The sequence below is a fragment of the Triticum aestivum genome, chromosome 3B, assembly GCF_018294505.1.
Source record: "Triticum aestivum cultivar Chinese Spring chromosome 3B, IWGSC CS RefSeq v2.1, whole genome shotgun sequence".
Taxonomy (NCBI): domain Eukaryota; kingdom Viridiplantae; phylum Streptophyta; class Magnoliopsida; order Poales; family Poaceae; genus Triticum; species Triticum aestivum.
Genome location: NC_057801.1, coordinates 138006171 through 138026516, shown reverse-complemented (window position 1 = coordinate 138026516; position 20346 = coordinate 138006171).

Below are 20346 nucleotides of genomic sequence, written 5' to 3'. Positions count from 1 at the left end.
AAAATTGTGATGAAGAAATTTATGAAGAGATTCACGATAGCTCCTTGAATAAAAAGCATGATTGCAATGATTTTACTATCAATTCTCTTGCTGTAATTTGTGCTAATAATATGCAAAACCCTAAGCTTGGGGATGCTAGTTTTGCTATGTCTACTACTTGTTGCAATGATCATGATTGGGGTGATTCTTCTTATGATCTTGTAAATTTATTTAAGCCCCATGATGAATATGAGATTGGTAATAGTGTTTGAAATAATATTAAAAGTGGGTTTGGAAGAGCATCAACTTTAGATCCCACATATTTGGAGAATGTTCAATCTTATGGTATTTTTGATAAAAGTTGGTTTGGAGAGGTCATGACTTTAGTTAATGATAATCCCACTATTTTGGAAGAGTGTGAACTTCGCATGCATATAGATCGCGTTGAGAATATGTTATGTGATAGCTATGTTGTTGAATTTTCCTATGATCCTACATGTAATTATTATGAGAGGAAAATATGGTTGAAGAAAATTTTATCTTACTAAATTACCTCTCGTCATGTTGGGATTGCTATCGTCTCTTTCTTCTTCCTTGCATATGCTAATTTTTGCTTGCTATGATAATTTGTTTGCTTATAAAATGCATATGCATAGGAAGTATGTTAGACTTAGATGTGTTTATCACGTGTTCTATGATGCCCTCTTTTTTCTTTAATTCTTGTCTTTGATGTGAGCATCATTGAAATCTCTTTGCCTAGCTAGGGGCGTTAAACGATAGCGCTTGTTGGGAGGCAACCCAATTTTATTTTTGTTCCTTGCTTTTTGTTCCTGTTTAGTAATAAATAATTTTGTCTAGCTTATGTTTAGATGTGGTTTTATGTTTTAATTAGTGTTTGTGCCAAGTAGAACCTTTGGGAAGACTTGGGTGAAGTCTTTGCGATCTTGCTGTAAAAAACAGAAACTTTTGCGCTCACAAGATTAGATGCCATTTTTTTACTGGAGAGTGTTTTTAGGTTGATTATTTTTTTAAGATGATTAATAGACAAATTCCTCACGTCCACCAATTTATTTAAGAATTTTTGGAGTTACATAAGTATATGTTTGATACAGATTGCTACAGACTGTTCTGTTTTTGACAGATTCTATTTTTCGTGTGTTGTTTGCTTATTTTGATGAATCTATGGCTAGTATCGGGGGGAATGAACCATTGAGAAGTTGGAATACAGTAGGTTTAACACCAATATAAATAAATAATGAGTTCATTACAGTAACTTAAAGTGGTGATTTATTTTCTTATACTAACGAAGCTCATGAGATTTTTTGTTTAAGTTTTGTGTTGTGAAGTTTTCAAGTTTTTGTGTAAAGATTTGATGGATTTTGGAATAAGGAGTGGAAAGAGCCTAAGCTTGGGGATTCCCAAGGTAAAATTCAAGTACAACCAAAATACTAAGCTTGGGGATGCCCCGGAAGGCATCCCCTCTTTCGTCTTCGTCTATGAGTGACTTTACGTGAGGCTATATTTTTATTCAACACATGATATGTGTTTTGCTTGGAGCGTCTTGTATGATTTGAGTCTTTGATTTTTAGTTTACCACAATCATCCTTGTTGTACACAACTTTTGCGGGAGACACACATGAATCGGAATTTATTAGAATACTCTATGTGCTTCACTTATATCTTTTGGGCTAGATGATTTTGCTCTAGTGCTTCACTTATATCTTTTTAGAGCACGACGGTGGTTTTATTTTATAGAAATTATTGATCTCTCATGCTTCACTTATATTATTTTGAGAGTCTTTTAGAACAGCTTGGTAATTTGCTTTGGCTATAGAATTAGTCCTAATATGGTAGGCATCCAAGATGGCTATAATAAAAACTTCCATATAGAGTGCACTAAATACTATGAGAAGTTTGATACTGGATAATTGTTTTGAGATATAAATATGGTGATATTAGAGTCGCGCTAGTTGAGTAATTGTGAAATTGAGAAATACTTGTGTTGAGGTTTGCAAGTCCCGTAGCATGCACGTATGGTAACCATTGTGTGATAAATTTGAAGCATGAGGTGTTCTTTGATTGCCTTCCTTATGAGTGGCGGTCGGGGATGAGCGATGGTCTTTTCTTACCAATCTATCCCCCTAGGAGCATGCACATAGTTCTTGGTTTTGATGACTCGTAGATTTTTGCAATAAGCATGTGAGTTATTTATGACTAATTTTGAGTCCATGGATTATACGTACTCCCACCCTTCCATCATTGCTAGCCTCTTTGGTACCGTGCATTGCCCTTTCTCACCTCGAGAGTTGGTGCAAACTTCACCGGTGCATCCATATCTCGTGATATGATACGCTCTATCACACATAAGCCTCCTTATATCTTCCTCAAAACAGCCACCATACCTACCTATTATGGCATTTCCATAGCCATTCCGAGATATATTTCCATGCAACTTTCCACCGTTCCGTTTATTATGACACGCTCCATCATTGTCATATTGCCTTGCATGATCATGTAGTTGACATCGTATTTGTGGCAAAGTGAGCTTCATAATTCTTTCATACATGTCACTCTTGATTCATTGCACATCCTGGTACACCGCCAGAGGCATTCACATAGAGTCATATTTTGTTCTAAGTATCGAGTTGTAATTCTTGAGTTGTAAGTAAATAAAAGTGTGATGATCTTCATTGTTAGAGCATTGTCCCATGTGAGGAAAGTATGATGGAGACTATGATTCCCCCACAAGTCGGGATGAGACTCTGGACGAAAAAAGGTGGCCATAAAAAAGAAGAAGGGAGAAAGGCCCAAGTAAACAAATGAGAGAAAAATAGAGAAGGGGTAATGTTACTATCCTTTTTCCACACTTGTGCTTCAAAGTAGCACCATGATCTTCATGATAGAGAGTCTCTTATTTTGTCACTTTCATATACTAGTGGGAATCTTTCATTATAGAACTTGGCTTGTATATTCCAATGATGGGCTTCCTCAAAATGCCCTAGGTCTTCATGAGCAAGCAAGTTGGATGCACACCCACTTAGTTTCTTTTGTTGAGCTTTCATATATTTATAGCTCTAGTGCATTCATTGCATGGCAATCTCTACTCCTCGCATTGACATCAATTGACGGGCATCTCCATATCCTGTTGATTAGCCGCGTCGATGTGAGACTTTCTCCTTTTTGTCTTCTCCACACAACCTCCATCATCATATTCTATTCCACCTATAATGCTCTATCCATGGCTTGCGCACATATATTCTGTGAAAGTTGAAAAAGTTTGAGAATGCTAAGTATGAAACAATTGCTTGGCTTGTTATCGGGGTTGTGCATGATGGGAGCATTTTGTTTGACGAAAATTAAGCATGACCAAACTATATGATTTTGTAGGGATGAGCTTTCTTTGGCTATGTTATTTTGATAAGACATAATTTCTTGGTTAGTATGCTTGAAGTATTATTATTTTTATGTCAATATTAAACTTTTGTCTTGAATCTTTTGGATCTAAACATTCATGCCACAATAAAGACAATTACATTGAAAATTATGTTAGGTAGCATTCCACATCAAAAATTCTGTTTTTATCATTTACCTACTCGAGGACGAGCAAGAATTAAGCTTGGGGATGCTGATACGTCTCCAACCTATCTATAATTTTTGGTCGTTCCATGCTATTATATTATCTGTTTTGGATGTTTAATGGGCTTTAATATGCTCTTTTATATAATTTTTGGGACTAACCTATTAACCAGAGGCCCAGTGCCAGTTGCTGCTTTTTGCCTATTTCAGTGTTTCGCAGAAAAGGAATATCGAACGGAACGAAACCTTCACGAGGATCTTTCTTGGAACAAATGCAATCCAGGAGACTTCGAGTGGAAGTCAGAGACACAACAAGGTGGCCACAAGGCAGGAGGGCGTGCCTGTCGGTGTCAAAACCGGTGGATCTTGGGTAGGCGGTCCCGAACTGTGCGTCTAAGGCTAATGGTAACAGGAGGCGGGGGACACAATGTTTACCCAGGTTTGGGCCCTCTCGATGGAGGTAATACCCTACTTCCTGCTTGATTGATCTTGATGATATGAGTATTACAAGAGTTGCTCTACCACGAGATCGTAGAGGCTAAACCCTAGAAGCTAGCCTATGATTATGATTGTTGTTGTTGTCCTACGGACTAAACCCTCCGGTTTATATAGACACCGGAGGGGGCTAGGGTTGCACAGAGTCATTTACAGAGAAGGAGATCTACATATCTGAATTGCCAAGGTTGCCTTCCACGCAAAGGAGAGTCCCACCCGGACACGGAACGAAGTCTTCAATCTTGTATCTTCATAGTCCAACAGCCCGACATAAGTACATAGTCCGGCTGTCTGAGGACCCCCTAATCCAGGACTCCCTCAGTAGCCCATGAATCAGGCTTCAATGACGATGAGTCCGGCGCGCAGATTGTCTTCAGCATTGCAAGGCGGGTTCCTTCTCCGAATACCCCATAGAAGATTTTAAACACAAGGATCGTGTCCGGCTCTGCAAAACAAATTCCACATACCACCGTAGAGAGTACAATATTCCACAAATCCAATCTGCCGACAACTTTTCACAGCGTGATATCACGCCATGGCCCGGTCATCATTCGAACCATTTTCCAACCAGCTACCGCACATATCGCGAGGCGGTTTAATTGGCACGTTCGAAGCAGAGATCATGTCCCCTTATCTCAGGATTCTCATCAATATGGGTGTGGGTAACCCAACCGCGCCATCAACGCAGCACTTGGGGAATAAGAGAGTTTACCGAGCAAGTGGGGAGGCGCAGGATCCCTGCTACCTTTATAAGGAGATAAGGACTCATCTTTCTTCACCCACGCCTTCTTCTTTTGCTCTTACATTCTCCCTCGCTCGAGCTCTAGCGCCCAAGCGTTCGTCTTCTCCGCCCAAAAAGGTCTGCCAAAAATGTCCGGATCTGGTGTAGGAGGCAAGTGGATGGCCTCTACCATCTAGGAGAAGGATATCAAAAAGCTTTGAGGGGCCGGGTATCTGGCCAAGAAAATCAGCCACCGTCTTCCGATGGCAGGACAGATCGTCCCTACTCCGGAACCCCACTAGAGGGTTGTATTCCTCCCTAATTTTGTCCGCGGGCTACTGTTTCCCCTACACCCATTCGTTCACGGCATCATGTATTATTATGGGATCAATTTTCATGATCTATCCCCCAATTACTTCCTCAACATCTCGACATTCATTGTCGTGTGTGAGGCCTTCCTCCGCATCTCGCCACACTTCGGCTTATGGCTGAAGATCTTTAATGCGAAGCCCAAGGTAGTGAGCGGCGAGTATGCTGAGTGCAGAGGCGCCATGGTGAGAAAGATGCCCAACATCACATGGCCAACAGGTACTTTCAATGATCCCGTCAAAGAGTGGCAGAAGCAGTGGTTTTACATCACTGAGCCACGTGACAAGGAATGGGCCGTTGCTCCCGAATTTCGATCGGGAGCCCCCCTGCGGCTTACGTCCTGGCCCAAGAAGGGCCTGGACTGTTCTTTGCCCGACGAGTTGTCGGCGCTCCAGACGTGCGTCAAGGGTATGGAAGACAAGAATATCAAACTTGCCAATGTAGTCCAGGTGATGCTAGTTCGCTGGATTCTTCCGTGTCAACACAGGGCTTGCAATTTATGCGAATTCGACCTGGCCAAGCACCAGACCCTACGAGAGCTCTTCGGCTCCTCGCACGAGGACATTTCGAAGGTGCTCTTTAAGTCTGGCAAATCATGGCTGGACTCCGCCGAGGACCGCGGGTACCAACTGTCCCGCCCCGCAAGTTCGGTAAGTCATTGTATGTTGGAAATTCATATGTTTTATTCGCATATCCTGTGGAAAATGCTTAATGTGTTTCCCACAACTCTCCTAGGGCTAAATGAAGAAGGCGGGGCAGATCTACTGTCCTGCCCCTCTGCCGAAACAACCGGCCGGCCCACTTCTGATGAAGATGCTGGTCCCGGCGCCTTACAAGGCGCCGAAGAAGAAGGCCGAGAAGGAGGCCAAAAAGACCAGGGACGGCCTTCGTCGCCGTGGCACCTCGGACACAATATCCGAAGACTTCGATGCCCGATCTTCCTCCAAAGAGGACGAGGAAGAGGAGGAAGACCCATCCCCAGTGAGGTGAGTCGCTTAAGAAGGGAAAAACCCCCTTTTCAGAGGAGTCCGCTGCCGCTACCGATAGCAGCCCAGAGTGAGATCCCAAGGCCCAGCCCCTAGTGAGATCGTGAGTATATAAAACCTGAACACGTTATGCATCCAGACTCACTATTGTATGGCATTTAGTCATTGAGCCATGCCCTTTTTGTTTACAGTCCGGCAAGGTCCCGCACCGAACAGTCCTCATTGGAGGATGTACTGAGCTCGGATGCTATGGACAGAGGGACGCCCCCAAAGGCCCCCTCCCCGAAACACGTGAGCGACCCCGAGGCTTCGGCCCAAAGGGACCTAGGCCAAGGAGGGGGCGAAAGGACCATCAAGCCAGCGCCAGGGGGTCAAACTTTGGTGGTCAGACACATGGGAGAAAAGGCTCCCATGGGACGGCGGGGGCCATCTCAAATCCGTCCCCCTGCAGGACACAAATCCGGAGATCGATATAGCTATGGAATCAGGCAGGCAGCCTCCCTCAGTTGGAGGTGGTGTGCCTGTTCCACCGGCAACCTTTGTCCAACCAGAGGTGCCAGACACTTTATCGGCGGCGCTGAAAAGAGCCTCCATCGTTGAGGAACACTATGCCCTGATGGCTGCGGTGATTGAGAAGATTCAGTCCACTAAGAGTGGGCTGAATGAAGCTTGCATCAGCCTTATGACAGGCTTTGAGGTATGTTTTGTGAGGTTTCTAAGAGTGTCATAGTATAGGTAGTAGCCCCTGATACACTGTTCGGTGAAAGAAAGAACCGAACAAAGGATCAAATAAATGTTCGCAGGAGACTGACTTTATGGCATCTCTCTTTTTTTCAAAAGCAGGCGTCTGTAGCGACTGCCGCTTCTCAGACTGCAGAAGTCTCCGGACTGAGGCATAGTCTGGAGCGGGCCGAAGGAGAACTCGGCCAAGTGAAGAAGCAGTTGGTGGATAACCAAGGTATGCAGAAACCTTGTTCGCATTCAGCACAAATGAATTAGTTAGTATGTGTCGGCGTTCTGGGAACGGGGTTACACAGACTTGCCTGCCTGCGGCCTGCTGTGTGGCTCAAGGAGTGGCCCAGTGCGGCCCATCTTCGTCAACACAAGCTCAAGACCCTCGCGAGGGGCCAAGCCTCGCGGGGCGGATGATAGGGAGCTTCCTCAGGCGCAGCCTCGTCAGGCTGGCTTGCGAGGAGGCGGAGAGATCAAGGAAAGGTACCTCATGATGTGCCCATGATGCAAGCCATGACGACCGAAGCCAGGCGGGCGCCGGCCTGCGCAGAGTCCTTGTTTCCTCTTTGGTGCAAAGGGGGCAAGCGCAGGCAAGGGTATCAAGCAAAGGCAACCATTTCGGTGTAACAAGACCAAGACTAGCAGAACGGCATGATGGAGGTCATCGTGGAGCCCGAGCCGGCGTCATCATCAGAGCCTTTGGCAGGCGAGGACCAACTTTAGTCAGGATAAGTGTACTAGATGTTCCCCTTCAAAATGGCCAATTGTTGGCGCCCTTCTTCCTCAATATTTGGGAAGAGGACCAGGGCCTCGCTCTACAAATAGGGCTAGCCACCATAGTATAGAGGCGGATCTGATCCTGATCGGGAAGGGACTGATTGAACCTTAGCCAGAACCACCAACACAAGAACTCCTCCCCCCGCGAGGCAGTTCTTCCTTTGTATTGTTCATCATCAGCCCCTGAGGCAATCCACCACACCACAAACTAGAGTAGGGTATTACACCACAATGGTGGCCCGAACTAGTATAAACCTAGCGTCCCTTGTGTTGTTCTTCGTGTAGTCTAGATCCTTTGCGCGGCGACGAGACGTGAGTTGGTAGAGGGAATGATCTCCGCGCGCACCCCAGAGTTCGAACCTTAAGGGTCTGCCGGAACCCGAAATCCGACAGTATGATGAAAATATTTCTATGATGTGCTTTAGGGGCGACGGCCGAAATTGATGCTCTTAAGAAGGTTGTGGCCGAAGCCGAGAAGAAGGCAGCCGCAGAGCAGGCTCTTTGCGAGAAGCATGAGGCCAGGGTTATTGAAGCGGAACAAGAGCTTCAAGAGGCCGTGAAGAAATGCGAGGGCTTGGAGCAGAGTTTATCAGGGAAAGAATCCGAACTCTCCCAAGCTCGCCAAGCCGCAAGCGATGCCCGTGGGGAAGCCCACGGTGCCCTAAAGGAAATCCAGGAGGCGAGGAATTGCGGCTGGTAAGGCTTTTTCTATACAAAGAGGGTATTTGAAAGGAGAAAATCAAGTTGATAATTTGAATTCTGATTTCTCCAGGGGTATTTGTGGAGCTTCCATGCAGCATATCTGATGCCACACAATTCTATCGAGCTGAAGAAAGGAGCACTGCGGAGAAGCTCTTCTGGTCGCAGTATCTGGCGCCAGTGTATCCGGTGCCATTTGCCGAACAGCTGAAGCAGTTGATCGAACTGCATAAGGCGGCCGAACTAGCCATAAAGGATTTAATTATTCGGCTATGGCCCGCCGAGCCGATTCCAAGCAGCTTACTTCGGGCTCGTGAAGCGGCTTGTGAGTGCCTGCCCTTGACTTGATGTCATTAAGCGGTCGGTCTGTATTGAGGGTGCACGAATGGCCTTCGCCCGCGCAAATGCGCACCGGGGGAAGATGGATGCTGAAAAGCTGATGACCGAGGGACCACCGGAGGGGAAGGAGCACCACAAGCCCGAATTATATTATGATTGTGTCCTAAAAGGATCCCGCCTTGCGGCGGAGCAATGCACCAAGGACATTATATTTCCATGAATACAGTCGTGTTGTCCTTTGTAATGTTGAACAAGGTCATTTCTATTATTTATTGCATGTTATTTGAAAGTTTTTCCTCATGCGCGGCCGCTTTATATATTAATCCTGAGAGTTGGCCAGTCGTCGGCTTCTGCCCCCACGTAGGAAGTATGGGGGTGTTCGTGATAAACCTGAGCACTCTTTATCCCAGTTTTGGGTCCTTGAAGGAGGTGTTCAGCGCAACAAACTAGGCAATCGGACTATAGGGCTTTATCACTCTCACTTAGACATAGGAGTTTGACAAAAGGAAGGTAGGTGTAACCCCTGGTGTTCGGAAGACCGCACGAGGGGCTCTATAAGCACCTGATTGGAAAAAAAGCCGATCCATTGCATGCTGCATTGGTTATCACATAATGCGGAAGAAATCCTTAAAGATTTTACAACCTCTCGAACAGCTGACCAGCTCTCGCCGTATCATGACAGTCAGTTTTCGGCTTTCTCTACTAAGGCGCTCGTCTGGAAGAACCGGGACACAATCACAGTAGTTCTCCCTATGCCGCCCTAGCCGATATAGCAGAATGTAAGGCAACAAAACATAGGATCCGGGCAAACCCAACTATTGACCCAAGACATGATTCAGAGATGATGCATATAATGCTATAAGTTCGGGGTGCCGAACGACCGTGAAGGTGGTCGGACTTTATTGTCGTATTATGGGTGCAATGAAGCCCCTGGCATATTAAGGAATATCACGGTGTACGGATGCCATTTGACAAAGAGTGTCGATAAGAAACAACAGTAGATGAGAGTCATATAAAGCCACATGTTGTAATTGAATAACACGTCGATGCGTATGAGTACAGGTAACGTGATGAAAATAAACATGATTTCAGAACCTGCTGAGACCAGCCGGGAGGAGGCTGTGCGCGGATCCGAAGAGTGGTCAGATGGACATCGAGGGGAATATCTAAAGATTCCCTTGTGCATTCAAGCTGTTTCCATGTGACCAGTCCTGGCCTATGCAAAATTGAACCTGCAAAGAAAATGCAAGAAACGTCTGTGTGCCCCGTAGCGGTTAAGCCGCAGTGTGTGGCCTATCCAAGCTCTGCCTTGTTTTACTGCCAGAGTGTTTTAATTAAGCTCCGGACGAGCCGGGCTATCCCGCCGTGAAGTAGTTCGGACTCCCTTGACAGTGCCCGGGAGTTTGACCGTTGCCTTGAGGTTCGATAGAAAGATGCCACTCGTTGCTTCTTCTGCTAAGGAAGTGGTATATTCTTTGGCACAGAGGGGGGTTCGGCCATGCCATTAACTGTTATGATGCCGCGTGGACCGGGCATCTTGAGTTTTCGGTAGGCATAATGTGGCACCGCGTTGAATCGAGCAAACACGATTCGTCAGAGCAGTGCATGATAATTACTGCGAAAAGGGACGACGTTGAAGATTAACTCTTCGGTACGGTAATTGTTCGGTGATCCGAAGATTACCTCTAGAGTGATGGATCCTGTACAACAGGCCTCCACACCTGGTATAATACCTTTAAAGGTGGTTCTAGTGGGTTTGATCATCGAATGATCAATACCCATCTTGCGCATAGTGTCATGATACAACAGGTTTAGACTGCTGCCTCCATCCATAAGGACTCGTGTGAGGTGGAATCTATCAATTATTGGGTCAAGGACGAGTGCGGCTGAATTGCCCTGATTAGTATGGGCCGGACAATCCGTACGATCGAAAGTGATCGGCCATAGTTTATATTGTGGGGCGACTGACATCGTTAAGTTGACATCCCTAAAAGTACACGTCCGTTCTAGTTTGGCAATGTGGATGGCGTTTATCATATTCACCGTTTTGATTTGCGGGTGAAATTTCTTTTGCCCTCCTTTGTTTGGTTATCGGGGCTTCTCATCATCGTCATCTCTTTGAGACCCTTTTCTCCTTGTTTTTGGCACCTGACCTACCGGCTTGTTTGAAGACCCAGCATTCTCGGTTGGTATGATTGGCTGATGTTCCTGGGGTGCCATGAATTTGGCATGGACGATCAAGTATGCGGTCCAGACTGGACGGGCCCGAGTTGTTCTTTTGGAATGGCTTTTTCCGCTGAATGGACTTAGAGCCACTGAATCCGGCATTGACTGCCGTATCTTTGGTGTTATCCCCATTTTTGCGACGCTTGTGTTTGTTGCGTCGGGGCTTGCCGTTTCTATTTCTGGCCTCTGATGTGCTAGGATTGCTTGCTGTGTTGTTGCTATGAGCCAACCAGCTGTCCTCGCCCGCACAAAAGCGGGTCATGAGTGTCGTGAGGGCTGTCATGGACTTCGGCTTTTCTTGGCTGAGATGTCGGGCAAGCCACTCGTCACGGATATTATGCTTAAAGGCCGCTAGGGCTTTGGCATCCGGACAATCGACAATTTGGTTCTTTTTAGTTAGGAACCGAGTCCAGATTTTCTTGGCTGACTCTCCGGGCTGTTCGGTTATGTGACTTAAATCGTCAGCATCCGGTGGTCGCACGTACGTGTCCTGGAACTTATCCAGGAGTGCGTCTGCCAGGTTCTCCCAACTTCCGATGGAGTTTGCCGGCAAGCTATTCAGTCAATGTCGAGCCAGTCCCTTGAGTTTTAGTGGGAGATACTTGATGGCGTGTAGATCATCCCCGTGGGCCATGTAAATGTGGAGAAATAAATCTTCATCCATACTATGGGGTCTGTTGTACCATCGTATGATTTGATATTCACGGGTTTAAACCCTTCTAGGAATTCATGATCCATTACTTCCTCAGTGAAGCATAGGGGGTGTGCGGCGCCTCTGTGTCGGGCTATATCACCATGCAGTTCAAATGAGTCTGATCTGTTGTATTCGGCCCGACCGGATTTGTTTTTAGTATATCCGGCGCGACGGTCATTGTCTCACATTGAGGCGCGCCCCCGTGATCCGTAGATCGATCTTAAATGTCCTGCTTTGTTTTCCAATACATCTCGCAGGTCCTGCGTGTAGCCCCGGGCCTTGGTGTTTTTGTTTGATTGGCGACAGGGTGCGAGCTGTTGTTCAAGCTGATATGCCGCTTTGTCTCGGCCACGAGGTGGCCGGTCAGCCGTATCCTGTGCTGGTAGTGTAGGCTTTAATGCCTCCTCCTCGAGTTGAGGTAGCAACCTGCGCTTTGGGTAACTTTTGGTTGGGCGCTCGAGTCCGTATTCCTCGGCTGCCAGGACCTTAGTCCATCTATCAGTTAGCAGATCTTGATCAGCTTGAAGATGCTGCTACTTTTTCTTCAGACTTTTTGCAGTGGCTATAAGCCGACGCTTGAATCGCTCCTACTCTACGGGATCCTCAGGCATGATGAATTCTTCGTCGTCGAGGCTCACACCGTCTTCCGAGAGGGGCATGTAATTATCATCCTCCAAGTCTCCATCCATTGCATGTTCATGAGGGCTAACTTGCCCATCCTCCCATTCATCCTTCTCAAAGTCTGGCTGGGCGGGATTGTTTTCGTCTTCGGCATCATCCGGAGTGCTATTGTCTCTTGTGCCGGTATCGCTATTTTTGCTATGGCGGGGCTTAGAGCGGTGCCGATAACGCCGGTGCTTAGATTGCTTCTCAAGGGGATTATCCTCTGTTGCCTCATCGTCATCGCTTTCTTTGGGGGTGTACACCATATATATATATATATCATATGATGAGGTGGCTATCCAGTGCCCTGCGGGCGGTGGTTCTTGTTCCTCTCTAGCATCGTTGTCCATACCGTCAATGTCTTTGGAGTCGAAACCAAGCACGTCGGTTAAGTCGTCGACAATGGCTATTAAGTGGGTGGTGGGTGGGGAACGAATTTCTTCGTCGTCCGCTTCCCACTCAAGCCGGACATAGTTCGGCCAAGAGTCTCCTGACAGGGAGAGAGATTTCAGTGAATTTAGCATGTCGCCCAAGGGTGAGTGCTGAAAGATATCAGTGGAGGTAAACTCCATGATCGGTGCCCAATTAGATTTGATAGGTACGGATGCATATGATTTGGAGCCTATGGCTGGAGACGAGTCTGAGGGTCTGATGACACAGGCCTCATCGGAGGCGAAGGCTGTGTTCGGCTCTATCGCTGATGAGTGTGCGGCCTCCGTGGTGGGGTCCATCCACCCGTCTTCGGATGGCGCGATATGCTTCGGATTAACGGCCGTGGCAGCTGCAGGTGCGATCTCCCGAACATCGTCCGATGGCAGATCTAAGTCATGCTCGTCGTGACTGTTCGGCGCACCTGACATGGGATCGAACCCGTCAAAGATCAAGTCACCGTGGATGTCGGCGGTGTAGTTCAAGCTTCCAAACCTGACCTGATGGCCAGGGGCATAGCTATCGATCTGCTCAAGGTGGCCAAGCAAGTTGGCCCGCAGTACGAAGCCGCCGAATACGAAGATCTATCCGGTGAGGAAAACCTCACTCAGGACTGCATCGTTGTAGCTGATTGAAGGAGCCGTCAAGCCTTTACCGTGACGACACAATGGAACTCTCAATGAAAGCACCCATGTCGGTGTCAAAACCGGCAGATCTCGGGTAGGGGGTCCCGAGCTGTGCCTCTAAGGCTAATGGTAACAGGAGGCGGGGGCCACAATGTTTACCCAGGTTCGGGCCCTCTCGATACTTCCTGCTTGATTGATCTTGATGATATGAGTATTAGAAGAGTTGATCTACCACGAGATCGTAGAGGCTAAACCCTAGAAGCTAGCCTATGATTATGATTGTTGTTGTTGTCCTACGGACTAAACCCTCCCGTTTATATAAACAATGGAGGGGGCTAGGGTTACACAGAGTCAGTTATAGAGAAGGAGATCTACATATCCGATTTGCCAAGCTTGCCTTCCACGCAACGGAGAGTCCTACCCGGACACGGGACGAAGTCTTCAATCTTGGATCTTAATAGTCCAATAGTCCGACACAAGTATATAGTCCGGCTGTCCGAGGACCCCCTAATCCAGGACTCCCTCAGCGCCCCCACCCTCGTGGGGCCCCTTGTAGCTGCACCGACCTAATTCTTTCGCCTATATATACTCTTATACCCTAAAAACATCCAGGCGAGCCACGAAACCACTTTTCCACCGCCGCAACCTTCTGTACCCATGAGATCCCATCTTGGGGCTTTTTCCGGTGATCTGCCGGAGGGGGATTCAATCACGGAGGGCTTCTACATCAACACCATAGCCTCTCCAACGATGTGTGGGTAGTTTACCACAGACCTTCGGGTCCATAGTTATTAGCTAGATGGCTTGTTCTCTCTCTTTGGTTCTCAATACAAAGTTCTCCTCGATGTTCTTGGAGATTTATTCGATGTAATACTCTTTTTTGCGGTGTGTTGGCCGAGATCCGATGAATTGTGGGTTTATGAACGTGATTATCTATGAATATTACTTGGTTCTTCTCTAAATTCTTATATGCATGATTTGATATATTTGCAAGTCTCTTCAAATTATCGGTTTAGTTTGGCCCACTAGATTGATCTTTCTTGCAATGGGAGAAGTGCTTAGATTCAATCTTGTGGTGTCCTTTCTCTGTGACAGCAAGGGCAGCAAGGCACGTATTGTATTGTTGCCATCGAGGATAAAAAGATGGGGTTTATATCATATTTCTTGAGTTTCTCCCTCTACATCATGTCATCTTGCTTGATGCATTACTCCGTTCTTATGAACTTAATACTCTAGATGCATGCTGGATAGCGGTCGATGTGTGGAGTTATAGTAGTAGATGCAGAATCGTTTTGGTCTACTTGACACGGATGTGATGCCTATATTCATGATCATTGCCTTAGATGTCATCATAACTATGCGCTTTTCTATCAATTGCTCGGCAGTAATTTTTTCACCCACCGTAATATATGCTATCATGAGAGAAGCCACTAGTGAAACCTATGGACCCCGGGTCTACTTTACATCATATAAGTTTCTGATCTATAATTCTAGTTTACTATTTATTTTGCAAATCTTTATTTTCCAATCTATACAACAAAAATACCAAAAATATTTATCTTATTATCTTTATCAGATCTCACTTTTGCAAGTGGTCGTGAAGGGATTGACAACCCCTTTATCGTGTTGGTTGCAAGGTTCTTGATTGTTTGTGCAGGTCCTAGGTGACTTGCGAGTAGTCTCCTACTGGATTGATACATTGGTTCTCAAAAACTGAGGGAAATACTTATGCTACTTTGCTGCATCACCCTTTCCTCTTCAAGGGAAAACCAACGCATGCTCAAGAGGTAGCATCCATATTTCGAGTTGCAAATATGAGCAACAGGACCAGTATCAAATACCCAGGCACTACTACGAGCATTAGTAAGGTACACATCAATAACATGTATATCAAATATACCTTTCACTTTTCCATCCTTCTTATCTGCCAAATACTTGGGGCAGTTCCACTTCCAGTGACCAGTCCCTTTATAGTAGAAGCACTCGGTCTCAGGCTTAGGACCAGACTTGGGCTTCTTCACTTGAGCAGCAACTTGCTTGCCATTCTTCTTGAAGTTCCCCTTCTTCCCATTTCCCTTCTTCTTCAAACTAGTGGTCTTGTTAACCATCAATAGTTGATGCTCCTTTTTTTGACAGAAAGACTGTAAGGGAACCCCCTACAATATAATTGGTGCAACAAACCCAAATTGCAAGTACCATGCCTTGAACCTGGGTGGGTGGGAAGGCATCTGCCCCTTCCCACCACTATGCTATGCCTTAGTCTGCTTGATGCTCCTTCTTGATTTCTACCTCCGCAGCCTTTAGCATTGCGAAGAGCCCGGGAATTGTCTTATCCATCCCTTGCATATTATAGTTCATCATGAAGCTTTTGTAGCTTGGTGGCAGTGATTGAAGAACTCTGTCAATGACACTATCAACCAGAAGATTAACTCCCAGCTAATTTAAGCACTACAAAAAAATACACTTCCATGATGATACGTGTTTGTCACAGTAGGTCACGTTTTCTGTCATGCATGTACACCCATGACGATTTTATGACAGAATCAACATAGTCATACCTGTGCTGTCATAGAAGTGTTCCATGACATTACCAAAATTATCATCACAAAAGTGTCCACTTCCATGACGATAAATCATGCGTCATAGAAGTGTTTTTGTCAAGGGTGACCGACATGTGGCATCGACCATAATGGGTCGAGCTATCAGGTCCGGTTTTGGATCCGATAACCCGTTAACAGCCCGGACCAATGGGGATTTTCCATTTTAAATTTCTCATTGGCCAGAGGAAACACGTGTTGGCTCAACATTCAGACAGATGTCATCCACTCATTGGACAAGAGGCGCCTATGATACATCGAAACGTGGCACAACCCAACAGAGGCCCATTCCAGTGAAAAGGTCGGCCCATCTAAAGGCCCACCATGTTTTTTCAAACACTAGTGGGCTAGCCCGTTAACAGCCTACCATGTTTTGGGTCAAATTGAGGCCCATACCAGATCAGGCCCATTCATAGCCTGCCGTGTTTTGGGCCAAATTACGGCCAATATTGTATCAGGCCCGTTAATAAGCCACTGTTCTTTTGGGCCCATACTAAGACACATTTGTATTTCAGCCTGTTAAATGCATGTTTACCAGTTTGGCCCGGTAATAGTTTTGGCCTGTTAGCGGGCCATGGTGCATCTGGGACGTTGTTGGCCCATTTAACTTTAGGCCATTTAATGGCCCATGCAGATACTGGGCTATTTCTTGTTCGAAGAAACTTTAGGCCTCTTAACGGCCCATAGTCTTCGTGGATAAATTTCATCCCAAGTGTCCTATCGGTCTGTTAATGGCATGTGTAACAGTTGGGCCTAATTATAGCCCGCGTTGAATCCGGCTTGCTTACAACCGATCTGATAATGGCTCATGACACTTTTAGGCATATGGCCTGCGTAGATACCGGCATGCTTAAAGCCCATAACTTTATTGGGCCAAACATGCCCGAGATATATTTTGGCCTGTTAACTGCTCGTCCTATTTGGGCCAAACACGGGCCTTAGGAAGTTTCGGTCTGTATTGGCCCGTGAATTTTTCAGCTCAACGCTAGCCCAATCTAGGTTTTAGCCTGTTAAAAGCCCATGGTATTCTCTGGCCTAGCTGGACAGAACTTTACTTGGCCTGTTAAAGGTGGGAAACAACTATAGGTTTAGACCTGCTAATGGCGCAAGATTATTATAGGCCCAGGTTTTGGCCCATATGAGTAACGGTCCGGCCTGAAGACCGACAACACTGAGATCCACTGAACCTTCCGACCTAAATTACAGCATACCGACCAAGAATAAACCTAGACTATACAACAAAGAAATTACAACATATTACATCCCCTCGACATCAAAGTTCACCGCCAGTGATAATAAAGGGCAACCAGATAGCAGATTACATAAACTGGGCAGGTCGCCACCAGTGGAAGTTACATGCGGACAAAATAATAGACAGAACTGACAACACTTCAACATAGTTCAAGAAAGGTTAGCCCGGCCCAAGAGTTGAAACACAAGCAGCTTAGCAACCTGATGAGATTGCACTTCTTTGGCGCTGACATCCACCAACTTAAGCTGCATAGCATCAAAAAACATCTTGTACTTACGGTTAATCTTGCATAGAGATTGGAGTTCCAGTCGTATTTGAGCGGAAGCATGTATTTCTACTTGAATTTCAGACTAAAGAACTCGAATAGATTCAGGTGGCGACTTCTCGAGCTTGTGTCACTGAGTAAGTTTGACACTACATCAAGATGTGACTTCGTGGTTGTATCCCTACCCTCAATATGTGTTGCCTTCTCCTCTGGAATATGTGTTAGAGGGACAAACAATGGGTTCGTCTGACTATCATTGTGGCAGTTCTTCCTAGCAGCAGTGTTGTCAACCTGAAAGAGAACCAAGTAGGTAGATAATAGGTTTTGCACGTATAAGCATTAGCGCTATCAATTCATCTCATTTGTTTGTCAGAAATAAAGAGATATGGTTTAAAATAGCATTAACATAATAGGCAATGTTCATAGTTAAGACGGCAGGAAATGGCATTGTGCAGGAGCGGCCAGCTTCACCAGACCACTGGATTAGTGCACTGTCAATTTATACCATTTCAGATTAGTAAATAAAGAGACATGATTTAAATAACATTAATATAATATGGCATTGTTCATAGTTGAGACATAGCAGGATATGACATTGTGCTGTTGTTGGTAGTCTCACCACACTACTGGGTTATACGGATCAGGAACACAAGCATACACATAGTGCTAAAGAAGATAACTTTATATGTTTAGTTTAATTTACATGGTACGAATAAGGAACTAGATTGTACAACTAAAGACTGAAATTGAGAAGGACAAACTTATGTTTATGTACTTCTACTTCATAAACTTTGAACAAGCAATTTGATGCAGACGAAAAAAATAAAGAGCATTTGCACTCATAGCTATCCAAATATAAACATCAAAGTTTGAAGGCTCGAGGAGGACAAACTTACATTAGTAGTGAAGACAGGCTCTATAAAGGCCTTGTCCATTGAGGGAGTCCCGGATTAGGGGGTGTCCGGATGGCCGGACTATGACCTTTGGCCGGACTCCCGAACTATGAAGATACAAGATTGAAGACTTCGTCCCGTGTACGGATAGGACTTTCCTTGGCGTGGAAGACAAGCTTGGCGATACGATATGTAGATCTCCTCCCATTGTAACCGACTCTGTGTAACCCTAGCCCTCTCTGGTGTCTATATAAACCGGAGGGTTTTAGTCCGTAGGACAGAAGAACAATCATACCATAGGCTAGCTTCTAGGGTTTAGCCTCTCTAATCTCGTGGTAGATCAACTCTTGTACTACCCATATCAATATTAATCAAGCAGGAGTAGGGTTTTACCTCCATCGAGAGGGCCCTAACCTGGGTAAAAACATCGTGTCCCTTGTCTCCTATTACCATCCGCCTAGACGCACAGTTCGGGACCCCCTACCCGAGATCCGCCGATTTTGACACCGACATTGGTGCTTTCATTGAGAGTTCCTCTATGTCGTCACCATCAGGAAGGATGCCGCACCCCGTCTTTAAAGACGGCGCTGTTGCTAAAGGAGCTTTGGCTATCGGCCAAACTCTCCGGCTAGGCGGTTTTCTAATGACCGCTTGTTCGGCCGCCGCGCCGACGATGACTTCTCGGGTCATCAAAAGCGATCTCCACGTCAACTCAGAACTCGCCAAGCAGTTAGATCCGATGGAGCTCTCTTCCTTAAACAAGCTCTTGGATCGCATCGCCGCCCTGGGAGTCGCTACAGACTACGATCAGATTGGGCTTAAACCCGATCCAAGAGAGATTGACTCTCCCCAGGTCACCCACCACGTCGAAGTGGTGGAGGAACAATGCGGTGGATCTTCACCCATCCTAAGGACCAGATATGTCCGGATTCCTGATCCCTCCAAACCGGATACCCGCGGAGGGGAGGACGTCAATCAAGCCGTGAACCTAAAGTCAGGCAGGGGGCCTGATTCACTGAACAACATCCAAGAACCCAAGCTTCCGAGTTCGGAAATTTCTTGGCCCCCGAGTCTCAGGTTGGGCGAGGTTCCGGATTTAACTCCACCCGCCCACCCAAATATAAGGGATCTATCCCAAATTCGGCAAGAGCCCAGAGAAACAGTACACCATTACTGGCCAGATTCCTACTGGTTATGAACAGGATAGAGGACTGCCGCGAGGGGGATGCAATTTCATTCTTCTGCAATAACTGCACGGACATCGGGATCCTCAACGCCATAAGTCGCCGTGAAATTACACGCTTCGCCGACTTGGCATCCATAGTACGAAAATACTGTGCGACAGAAAGCGTTCGGAAAACCGAAACAAAATTCTGGGACAATCCGGCCATGTTATTAAGCACATCATTATTATTATTACTGTTGACCCATAGTGTGACCGACATGAACTGGGCCCTTATCCGTGGTCACGGCTATCGATAGATTTAATACACATCTGCAGAGGTTAGCACATTGTACCCACACCACAGAACCCATGGCCTCGCACTCCCATTCGGGTGGACCAACGGCGTTCTGACAAAACCGTCCTACTGCCGTGACACTCTCCCGGCCACTCCGACCAACACCCCCTTGGGGTTTAGTCCTGGGTGGCCCCGTGCCTACCAAAGGCACCACGGCCACCGTCGTGGCAAAAACATAAACGGTCCCAAGCAGGGACAAAAAGGCGCCTAACAACAACTACTGGCACACAAGGCTTATGTCCACATACCTGATCAGGGTAGTGCACGCCCATAACCTTCCCTCGTTGGAGGCACCGGCGAGAGGCACGACAATAGACCCAGTTAGGACCTTCCCATAAAGGCAAGTGTGGTTGCACTGGTCAGCCCGATATGGTGGCACCATGACTCAGCCAACAATTGTTCAAGTTCAATTAAGTCCGGTTAAACTTGAATGCAATAAGCTGAGCCATATTAAAATAAATGATGCAACTACAATGCATGAACATGAATCAACATAAGCATGGAGGTG